Consider the following 12,067-nt stretch of genomic DNA (forward strand, 5'->3'; position numbering starts at 1 on the left):
TTCCAGTCAGTGTATGTATCATAACTTACAGGTGTAACTTCCAGGTGTAACTTTTTATGTCACAAGTGTTCAAGGGGTTGTTGTTTTTTTGTCCCACATTTGTTGTGTTATAGTAGAAGATAGCCCCTTCAGATGACATTATTGGATATTGATGTGTAGACAGTATAAATCTATCACTAATGCACTGCTGTTGTGTCAATACACACAATATTGTGTCAATATTACACAACACACACACACAAACCACCACTCTTGCAGGCTCCCAGCACTGATTCTGGTGCAATTCTTTTCTCCCACATCCCACACAGAATGGTCAGAGGCAAATCTGCAGCATAGACAGGCTACCTCCGAGAGATTTCCCCACTTCTGTAGGGTTACCATGAACATGCGATCTCTGTGATCTTTTTTCCCAAATAAACCACTTGCTCCTCTTAGTGAACAGAAATAAACTTCTCTAAAGTGACTGTGGAAGGGTATTCCATTATTAAAAAGGAAGTAGAAAGGATTAGTGGACTGGTTTCCGGTTGGAAGTCCTATGTCTTCCTGAACACCCAACAGGTTTGATCTCTGAATTTATCACAGCAAAAAAGATGCTTCTCAAATTCTTCATAGGCTCTTAGTCAGAAGGGACAGCATCTGAGTTCTGAGTGTACTGAATCTTCTTCATGTGCTACTCATGTGTAGTGGGAGATCATGGTCAAAAGGACTGTGTAATCTGATGTGTTCATCCAGCTTATCCCTTTGTATGGGCCTCTTGAAGATCTACTGAGTGAATTTTTTTTTATATATAGCACTTTGTCCAATCTACCGCTGTTTTAAATGTCTCCAGTGAGAGGGGGAAAACATTTTCTCACTACTTGCTGTGAAGGGAAAGTGTGTCAGCTTTAAACTAATAAATGTCTGGGTTTGAGCTGTGACATTTACAAGTCGCCTGTTCCTCTGTGCAGAGCACTCGGGCTGACGACGTACATTTGAAATCCGTGTCTTAATTGTCATGCCATTCTCCCCGCAGATTTGTCGGGAAGCTTTCTGATGAGATGCCAGGCAGACAAGACCACCAGGACATAAAAGCAGCATGTCGATTTTGACAACGGGGGTAGGTGGGTGCGAGGGAAGGGGTGCAGTACTAGGTCTCCTGAGCAGGGATGGTGACTCAGCATATAATGTCATTTCAAAAGGTCTATCTGACATTTGCTTCCTTGAGGGAGGACTGGCTTTCTTATCATGCATGTGTGAAAAAGGAAAACAACAGTGGAGAGTCCTTCCATTTAATAGGTTTCTGTATCACACCAGACAGTTTTGGGTGGCGTACACAAAAAGCAAAGAAATGACTCCAAATAGGAAAAGGGTAAAGCGAAGTGTAAGAATACAGTGGTACCTCGGGTTAAGTATTTAATTCGTTCCGGTGGTCCATACTTAACCTGAAACTGTTCTTAACCTGAAGCACCACTTTAGCTAATGGGGCCTCCTGCCGCACCCACGCTGCCGGAGCCCGATTTCTGTTCTTATCCTGAAGCAAAGTTCTTAAAGTGAAGCACTATTTCTAGATTAGCGGAGTGTGTAACCTGAAGCGTATGTAACCTGAAGCGTATGTAACCCGAGGTACCACTGTAATAGTTTTTCCACATTATGAAGGAGAAAAACATCCGCAAATAAGATAATATCTTGATGATAATAGTTTAAGAGCCAGGAACCTCTTTGCTCAGCTGGAGATCCAGTGGATCATAACTCCACTCATCCTAGCTGCTTTAGCCTTAGGATAGTATCCACATTCATGGCTGCTCATTTTAGTTGGTCTGCTATGAGCAGGACTAATATCAGAGGCAACTCATAGTAGCTATGATTTCCCTTTCTTTCCCTTTTATTTATTTCCTACATTTCCCTTTCAATCCAATTTGCAGATCTTATCTTTAAAGCACTGAAAGGTGGGATAGGCATGGATTTGCACCACTAAGACTGAATAAGCAAAATGTTTATCATTAGGAACTTCTGTCTAATTCATCCTTTGCATAATTTAAATGTCACTTCTGATGCCAGATTTGTTGAGTGCATGTTGGGGCATACCAATTTTATTTAATCTAAAAACAGCTGTGGAAAGCAATCTGGCTTGATTATTTTTTATTTTTTATTATTATGAACCAATGTCAGGTGCCTTAAACTGGAACTCTTTTGTTTGGGATAAGTTTTTAATTTACTTAACATAAGAGAGACTTCTGCACAAAAATAATCTGCAGTTTGAGCCATTGTACTTATCAGCTACATTTACATACAGAGATGGATTTCTGTTTTGGTCCTGTAATATATTTGTGGGCAGATACAAGACATTGCGGTGTCTGAGCCAGAAAACCCAGATGGCACTCTCTACCCACCATGGTGGCAAAAAAACATCTTAATAAGCCAAAGCACAGATCATTTGTTTTTCCTTAATAGCACCAAAACATTTACCCATGAGGGCTGATTAAATAAGAACATAAGAAGAGGCTGTTGAAGCAGGTCAATGGCCTTTCTAGTCCAGCATCCTGTTCTCACAGTGCCCAACCAGATACCAGTGAGTGGCAATAAGGACATGAGCAAAACTGCACTCTGCCCACCTCTAATTCCCAGTGACTGGTATTAAAAGAGGTATGAAGACAGTGTAGGTAGAACATAGCCATTGTCAAGGAGCTGACAAGCAAGCCAGGTCAACCACAGGGCAGGCACAGACATGGGATGCATGAAACACAATTAACTCATTATTAACAGAAAATAACAACACAGTAGAGTCCTCTGTTCTGTCTTAAGCCAGCTGACATGTTGCTGAAGCTGACTACTAGCTCCCCACTTTAGATCCCTCCCAAGCAGATGAAGGATGCATCAAGTGGGTGAGCTCCTCCTCTGGCCAGTGTAGGACTTTCCTCAAATGGAATGCTGGAGGGGGGAGGAGAGCCAGGAGGCCTTGGGACTGTGCTGCTGCTGTGTAGAAGGAGCAATATCTGACTCCTCCTTGTCTGAGTCTGCACTCACTCTATGACTCTCAGCTTCTAATCCTGTCCTAGAAGGCCCTCTTTCTCCTGATCTTCCTTGATCACTCAACCCCCCTGCTTCTAGCATCTCCCAGCTCATCCCTTCTGCAGACTGGTCTTCAGTGTCCCACCACCAGGATCTAAGTTGTCATCTTCTGTGCCCTCCCTGGGGGGCTCCTGGGCAGGCACCTCCCACCACTCTTCCTCATCCAGCCAGTCCCTGACAGCCATCAAAGCTAGTAACCACTGATGGTCTTATCCTCAGTGATGCCTTATCCTTAAATAACTCAGGACCACAATGCCCCAAGGACCGCTTTTCCCCACATGAACCAACCCAGACCCTGCGATCATCACCTGAGGCCCTTCTTCATGTGCCTCTTCCACAAGAGGTCTGGAAGGAAGCAACATGAGAATGGGTTTGCCTGGTGCCTTGGTTACATCTGGCAAACAGCATCTGGCAAATGGCAACGCTAGTGATGGTGGGATGTTCAACCGTAGCGTGATGTTGAATTCCACCTCTTCTGTTTATTTCCAGCTGTGGGGGGTCTTTCTGGGCACTTCAGCAAATACAGAGGCAGGGCTAGTGCTGCAGCATTATCCATTCAGGCCCCGTACAATCCCAACTGGCTATGAACTTTCCAAGTACATTTGAGGCAACTTGAACGGGAAAGAGAGACCCCAGATTGAATGACCTTATAGCGGTGTCAATAATTGGAGGGCAGTGACTCGGTCAGAGCTAGTCCATCTGGCATGGAACTAGAGGCCTAGCCTGGAACAACATGTCAGCGCTATTACATATCAGTAAGTAATGGCAGGTTTATTGGCCTTGTAAGCGAGCAAACCCCATTGCCATGGCAACCAGAAAGAATAGGTATGAAACAGGCCAGCAGCAAGAGAGAGGAGAGTGGAGCTAAGACAGAATTTAACGTATTTATGAAAACACATTGCAGCTTGCTTTTCCATCCCATCAACAGAACCTTCAAATCAACTAGCAATCACAAGCATAAGATTAAATCTGAGCTGAAAAAAGTCAACAAAAATTAATTGAGGCTGAACAAGTGTGAAATGGACCCCCATGCCCACCCCAAAACAGGGGAAATTAATTTTCTTAAATTTTCAGGTTGGGATTGCTTCTTGCCTAACCTCATCTTATGAGATAGACAAAGTGTTTACTTTTTTTCCATTGCTTTCGTAAGATTCTCATGCCTCAACTTAAGACTGACCATACCTCCTGGAATGCATTTGCAGCAAATGGCAATATCATGCCACATTGCATTGTGTCACTCCCAAGGCCTGCGGAAAGTGGCGAGAGGTTCTTTCCAATCAGAAATAGTAGGGAGGGAAAGGTGAAGTTTCATCAATGGCAAACAAAATGACCACCTCAAACGCCGAACCTTCTCCAACGCAACAATTTCCTTTTTGAGGTGAAGCAACCAGAACTGTGGCATTTCAGTGTGCTGAGCTGGCTCAAGGATTTTCTGAAACAAGGATTTGCTGAACTAACAATTTGAATTGGAATACAAAAAAGGGAAGTATGAGGAGGTTCGAGAAACACATTAAAGGAAAATGAGAAATGGAACATCTGCATTTTTTTTCTTTTTAATTATTTTTACTTCTGTATTTTTGTTACTATTTTTTATTCTTTTTTTTCTTTTTATCTTTATTGTATTAATATTAAAAACATTAATAAATATTCTATAAAAAAAGAACAGATGCAGCTTGTCACGCTGGCCACGTGACCCGGAAGTGTCTGTGACCCGGACAGTGCTGGCCCCCGGCCTCTTAAGCGAGATGGGCGCGCAACCCCAGAGTCGGACACGACTGGCCCGTACGGGCAGGGGTACCTTTACCTTTATCTTTTCAACCAGCACTGTACGCAGATTCCAGATGTGCTCGCTCAATAGTTTTGTATAACGGCACTATGATATGGACATTTTTATCATCAGTTCCTTTCTTAATGATCCCAAGCTTGGGATTAGCCTATATCACTATGCTGACATCTTCATTGATCGATCCACTATGACCCCTAAGTCTTGTTCCTGCTCAGTCACAGCCTGTTCAGACCCCATGAGCATGTATGTAAAACTAAGATTTTTTTTTTGCCTTTGTTACAAATATATGTATTGGATATACAGTGGATGCTTGGGTTGCGAACGTGATCTGTGTGGGATGCATGTTCGCAACCCACAGCGTTCATAACCTGAAGCGTCTGTAACCCAAGGTATGACTGTATAGGACATGTATATAATGATATGGATATTATAGAAGTATTTAAAATCAAAGTTGCTGTCTATGCTTAGAGTCAGAAATGTTTGTCCAAAGCAGTGCAGGTGAGCAGCCAGAACCTTGCCCTCAGCAACAGAAGATTAATAACTGACCAGATAAGAGGAAAACAGATTGAATTGTAATAATAAGGGTTAACACAAAGAAGGAGAAATGCCAAAGACAAGTCTGGAAGGGAAGGGTAACAAAATGTGCAAGCCGAAAACCTGCTGGAAAGGAATGATTGAGGATGACACCTTGATAAGATAAATGGAGTTTCTAAGTGGAAAACGACTCCAACTATGGGATGTCCAATTGGAAGGCCAGGTAGGGTGTCCACGAGCTGTTCACACATTGCTGTAGGCAATAATGTTGCATAAATGATACAGGCACAAGGATTTCATGTATTTACTTGATAGAAGAAGAGCATATAAGAAGAGCCTGAGGGCATGTACCGTTGTCAGGCCATGCTTGTGGCAATAGCTTCATGGTTGACCAGGTCGTGGGTAGCACTGTGGTCTAAACCACTGAGCCTCTTGGGCTTGCCGATCAGAAGGTCGGCGGTTCGAATCCCTTTGGCAGGGTGAGCTATCGTTGCTCAGTCCCAGCTTCTGCCAACCTAGCAGTTCGAAAGCACACCAGTGAAAGTAGATAAACAGGTACCACTGCGGTGGGAAGGTAAACGGCATTTCCGTGCACTCTGCTTTCCATGATGGTGTTTTGTGCTCCAGAAGCAGTTTAGTCATGCTGGCCACATGGCCTGGAAAGCTGTCTGAGGACAAACACAGGCTCGCTCACCCTGAAAGCAAGATGAGCATTGCACCACATAGACCTTTGACTGGACTTAACCGTCCAGGGGTCCTTTACCTTCTTCTTATTATTTTATTTCTTTCTTTTTTTTTACCATGGCTGACCATTCAGCGCTGTCTTAATGATTAATAAATCTCTGTTGAGCCTACCGCGTGTACCTGACTTCTCTTTCCTTAGAGGCCTTCAGCAGTCTACTCCAAGGAAGGAATCCTAGGAATTTTCCTAACAGCCTTGAAATGCATCACTTTGCACTTGTTTACATTGCATTTGACACTTTAGCATCCTGTCTCAATGCAGCTTTGTCCCTCTCTTCACTACTAGTATAGACACCACTTTTGTTTCCTACTTGAGCAGAGGTTGTAGGAAAGGGGCAGCCCACAGTGCAATGTAGAGGCAGGGGCAAAGGAAGGCATCATGACACCTGGGGCGAGTGTCACTACATAGGGCACATGTGCGGCATCGCTACGTATGATGCATGCACCGTACATAGCGACGCTGCACATGCGCTGTACATAGCGGTTTGCCGGCGGTGCCTCTCCAGTGCCGTACGGACGGTGCTGGGATCCTCTGTTCGCAGCTGTAGTGGCGATGGAGGGATCCCGGCACCATCCGTACAGTGCTGGAGCGGCGGCGCCAGCAAACCGCTATACAGCGCATGTGCGGCGTCACTACGTACAGTGCATGCGTGTGATGCCACACATGTGCTACATTTAACGGTTTGCCGCTGGCGCTGGGATCCTCTTCTCGCAGCTGCAGCCGCGAATGGAGGATCCTTCACGTGCGGCGGCGCGATGGCAGCTCGTGCTACATTTAACGGTTTGCCGCTGGCGCTGGGATCCTCTTCTCGCAGCTGCAGCCGCAAATGGAGGATTCTTCACGTGCGGCAGCGCAATGGCAGCTCATGCTACCGCGAGCCCCCGCAGGGTGACTTCTTGTCACCCTTGCAGACATGGCACCCGGGGCGCACTGCCCCACGCCCCCCATTGTGACCCCACTGTGTAGAGGCCTTCTAGTTACCGGCCTTAGCACAGCAGCTTTTGTCCACAACAGGGAAAAATTCATGAACAAATGCCGGCTGTAATCATTGTTGTTGCTCCCTGCAATAAAGCAATACAAGAACTAAGGGAAAAGCCATTGAATGCCAAGAGATAACGCCAATACAATGTACATTTGCAGTTGCCTTCTGAAATATGCCTACCATTTTAATGCTCAGGAATAGGTTGTAGTTCTCTCCGAGGCAAAGCTATCGTCATTTATACCCTGCCTAAATCAAGGGCGGTCCAGCAACTATTTATGTTATATTCTCTGGTGGTTTATGCTGTATGTGCTACATCAGGGTTGCAATTTAAAATTCTGGGCTCATGCCAAAGGGGGAAGCAAGTTAAAAGCTTTGCTGAGAGCCCATGGGGTGTTCTCTAGATCTCAAGAAAGACCAACAAATCAGAGAGTGACCCCTTCCTCCATTGCCTTGCCCTTAATAAACAGGCAGATCAATTCAGCCCATTGAACAAAATTTAGGGTGGATACACACCATCTCTTTAAGTGGTGGAGGAATCATGATCCTGCCTTTTCAGATGTAGAGCAGTTGCGTTTGACACTCCATCAGTATTATAGCTTGCTCAATTTTTTATTTTTTAAGGGCTCAGGATAGTGACATATATGCATCTCTGCTTGTTGGTGCAATGACTCATGGAGTTGTATTACAGTTGCATGATAATAATAATAATAATAATAATAATAATAATAATAATAATAATAATACCTATTCTTGCATGCTGCACCTGATCACTTCTGCCTCCCACCATCCCAGACCTCCAGCTAGTCCTGGGAGCTGGGAGGGAGCCCACCTCTTGGACACAGTACTCATGACTCTCAACTCGAGGAAACCTGAAGGTTTTGTTTAAGAAATCAGAGCATGGTTATATAGTATAGGACACATGATTCATAAGACTGCCCAAGCTCTAAGAAGTAGCTAAGCCATTGGCCCAACATCTGACCTACCCCTACTGCTCCACTTGTGTGGAGTGTGGCAGGACCAGTCAGTTGCATAGTTCTCACACCTAGTGAGATCATAGAATCATAGAGTTGGAAGAGACCGCAAGGGTCATCTAGTCCAACCCCCTGCAATTCAATAATCTCAACTAAAGCATCCATGACAGATGGCTGTGCTTGCAAGTGTGCAGTCCTATGGGTGTGTGAGTGGCCAAGTCTGTTTGCACCAGTGCAGACAAAGACATGTCCTTGAGACCTGAGTCCAGCACTCTAACTCTCATTCCACTTCCAGTTTGGCTGGCCCTACTGGTTTGCCACTGGCCTTATATTGGGTACCATGGAAACCTCACTCTCAGAGGGCAGAATGGAGACTAACTCAGACAGCTCCCCCTCCATTCCTGTGCAGTGCAGTGGGACCCTCTCCTACATCACTGGTCAAGCTCTCCTCACACCCAACTTCTTGTTCCTCTTCCTCTGACAGATCTTGCCATCTCCTTCCCATCATGGTTAGTGCCACAGGACCTGCAACAGCCAGAACCCTCCATCATCATTTAGGAGGAGAACATTTGATCTCCCCAGGACTGCTGCATCACCATTAGACTACAGCAGGCAGGAGATGGCTAACAGTGACCTACTCATGGGCATCAGGAATGGGTGTGTGGACCTTATGGTGACAAGAGGAGGCAGAAGGAGGAGGCAAACTGATGGAGCTAATTGGGCATTCTCTACTGGGCTGCTCAAGTCTGCCTCTCTGGTGGTGTCTTACCTTTGGACCATCAATGTAAAAATCTCTCCTCTATGGTGATCCTGGAGGCAAAGACATTTTGTCACCAGGTGGACCAGCTGTCATTTTCTGTATTTCTGTTCCCTGAGGTCTGCGATATATCAGATTTTCCAGTATTTTGTGTCTCGAAGCCTTGATTGACTAACACATGTATAAAATCCTCCCCAAATTAACTCTGGCTCACCAAATCTTGTTGGACTCCATCGCCCCCATGCAGCAGGAGAGTGATGATGGGAGTGTTCGTCTTGCAATATCCTGAGGGTCACAGGTTTACCAGGGCATAATGGGAAATGTTAAATGGAGGTTTGTAGTTAGTTCCTTACCATCTGGAGACCAGAGTCAGATCAAAGCATCAACCCCGTAGCTGCCTGGGCTGATGAAAGCTACTATATGTGTCTGATGAACTGGGGTCAGCTTGATGGGTCTACACCTAGTACAAAGCAGCCCTGAAAAAACTAGCTGCCTGTAACAATGTCTTCTCATGCTCCAAGCGCATGATGGAAGACGAAGACCAGAAAAGAAGGTCAGGTGTAAAGAAATAAACAAACACTCCCCCAAATACTAAACAATACTTTTGTGGAAGGAACATCACACTCATTCCAGCACTCCTGGCCCCAAGACGAAAAGCTGCTAATTAAAATGCTTAGCAAGTTTAAACAGCTTTTATTCACTTATTGATCATTCATATTCATTGTTACCTCCCTGCTCACAAGCAGGGGCAGAAATATCAATATCCCCCACACATGCACCTCTTTTTGTGTGTACGAGGTGGTAATAAATTCACTTGCTAAGTAATGCGTTCAAATTAATACAAAATAAATCAGCCCCTTCACTATAAACACAGCCTTTCTCCCTTTGCAAGCTCGAGGAATGGGAAAAGAGAAGGCACAATATATTATGCGGGGTTTTATTAGCGAGGTAATTCATTTCTATAGCACTCTTCAATGGACAGGGATTTGGTTTTTACTTCTTTTCCTTTACTATAACAATAATCTCGTGAGGCAAGGTGAGAGGATGAGACAGTGGGCCGGTTCCCATAACAATCTAAGTCAACAACAGGCTTAGTGTGACAACACAAGGGTGCAGGGTTAAACTATGGCATTCATCCACGCAAGAGGTGGGGTTAGCCACCAACTTGGGTGGCTTTGAAAGAGGACGGGGCAAATTCACAGAGGATGAGGCTAAAAATGGCTACCAGTCATTGTACAGAGGTGGTTTTAGGGTAGTGTGACCGGTTCGGTTGCACTGCGCTGTAGGGGTTGCCACAACAATGCTGTAGAACGGAGCATGAAAGGCAGGGGGCACCGAATTTTAGCCTTGCACCGCTTCAATTTGAGAGCCCAAAGTCTGCTTCTGTGTTGTGAATATACGCTGCCGCCATTTTTGGTAGCAGTGTGTCCCTGAACACCAGCTGCTGGGAACTGCAAACAGGGAGAGTGCTGTTACATGGGTACAGTGGTACCTCAGGTTAAGTACTTAATTCGTTCCGGAGGTCCGTTCTTAACTTGAAACTGTTCTTAACCTGAAGCACCACTCTAGCTAATGGGGCCTCCTGCTGCTGCCGCACCACTGGAGCCCAATTTCTGTTTTCATCCTAAAGCAAAGTTCTTAACCCGAGGTACTATTTCTGGGTTAGCAGAGTCTGTAACCTGAAGCGTATGTAACCTGAGGTACCTTTGTATCTGGTTGGGCACTGTGAGAACTAGTCTTGGCAGAGCAGAAGTCACCAATCATTCACACACACACACACACCAGTCAGATATTAGCACTGTTTGCGTGGGAGCCATATGGCCGCCATGTTGTATTTCTCAAAATGCACTACCCAGCATAGACATGGGGGGCTAGCAAGTGATCTCGTTGCCTCAAGAAGTTGTTTCAAACCACTCACAGGTCACACTGACATAAGCTGAGGAGCCGACCCTTTAAAAAATACCCTTTATTGAACAGTAATATCTCACGGAAATCAAAACTGAAACCACCAAGGCTTTTGCCTACAGGGGAAAAGGGGAGTGTAAACTGCAAATAGAAAGTGAGATGCTTATTAAGAAATCAACTCAATCTATTTGCCTTTTATAACAAGCACAGCAGCCTTCCAGGCTCAGAGATTATTCTTTGAAATACATTTTAGAGTGTGTGAAGGGTATATATTTGCAAATAACCTCATATAAATCCACATACTTGCAGCTCGTTCTCAGCATAATTTAATCTTTTTACCAAAACAACCAAATAAATATTTTTTAAAAGGAACAGCCAGCTATTAACAACCAAGTCGATACTAACCTAATTTTCCAAAACTCATTTTGAAGAGCAGTTTTCAGGAAACTTACTGGTAGCTCTAACTCTCAGCAAACTCCAGTATAAATGCAATTTTCTTTATTTAAGGGCTGCAATTGAGGGGGTTCCCCCCCCCTTCATGGTCTTGGTTTTTCATTTCCATTTGACTGGAGTAAAATATTACAGTTTGTGGCTCATGCTTTGTTCTTTTTTAGGCTAAAATCTCCCCCTTTTAAGAAAGTGGATCAATATATTTTGCAGAGTTGTTAGCCACCTTGCAATAACTAGAAAAATAAACAAGACTTGCCCCTTTTTGTTACGAAGAGGAAAATAAGCATGCAGCATAAATCTAATCTGATTGCCTGCCTAGCAGATGGAGGAGGAAGCATGGCCAGTTTCCTGCGAAGGCAACTGTTTAATCACATCAGCATGCACTTGGCTAACATTTATATTTGAACACTTTTTTGCTTTAATTATTTGGAATGCTTAAAAAGCTTCTTCTGTATTCCTCGAAGACAAGCAATTAAAAACCGAATATTTCTAATAGCTTGGCCTATGGTCTATTGCTCTAGGAGTAAAATATCTGGAATCAGACTTAAGGCAAGTCTGAGCCAAAAACAGGGGGAGCACCATGGGAAGATTTTCATCAACATTTCATCAGCATCAATCCTTTTCTTCAAGTGATTCTTTTTTTTCCCAGGGACTGCTGCTGAGGCTACAGGGTTTCCAACTTGATTGCCTTCGCTCTGAGGAAGGTTTCTTTGCCCTCCGAAATGTCATCACCTTTTAAAACTCTTTGCTCCTTTCCAATTTCTGGCTATGGATACTCTTGCTGCCATTAAGAAGTAGCCAATTAAATGTACCATATTTTTCGTCCCATAGGACGCACCTACTTTTTGGGGGGGGAAATAAAGGAAAAAAAAAATTCCTTTATTTCCCCCCC

At 44.4% G+C, this 12,067-nt stretch overlaps 1 long non-coding RNA gene across 1 annotated transcript; it reads left to right on the forward strand.

Annotated features, from left to right (window-relative positions):
• The first annotated feature begins 881 nt into the window (after positions 1-881).
• LOC310845128 lies at positions 882-9,023 on the forward strand. Its single transcript, XR_014564489.1, has 2 exons — positions 882-1,096; positions 8,548-9,023. It is a non-coding gene; the product is annotated as an uncharacterized lncRNA (long non-coding RNA).
• Positions 9,024-12,067: the final 3,044 nt, after the last annotated feature.

Source organism: Podarcis gaigeae (assembly GCF_964106915.1).
Source record: "Podarcis gaigeae genome assembly, chromosome: 5".
Lineage (NCBI taxonomy): Eukaryota > Metazoa > Chordata > Lepidosauria > Squamata > Lacertidae > Podarcis > Podarcis gaigeae.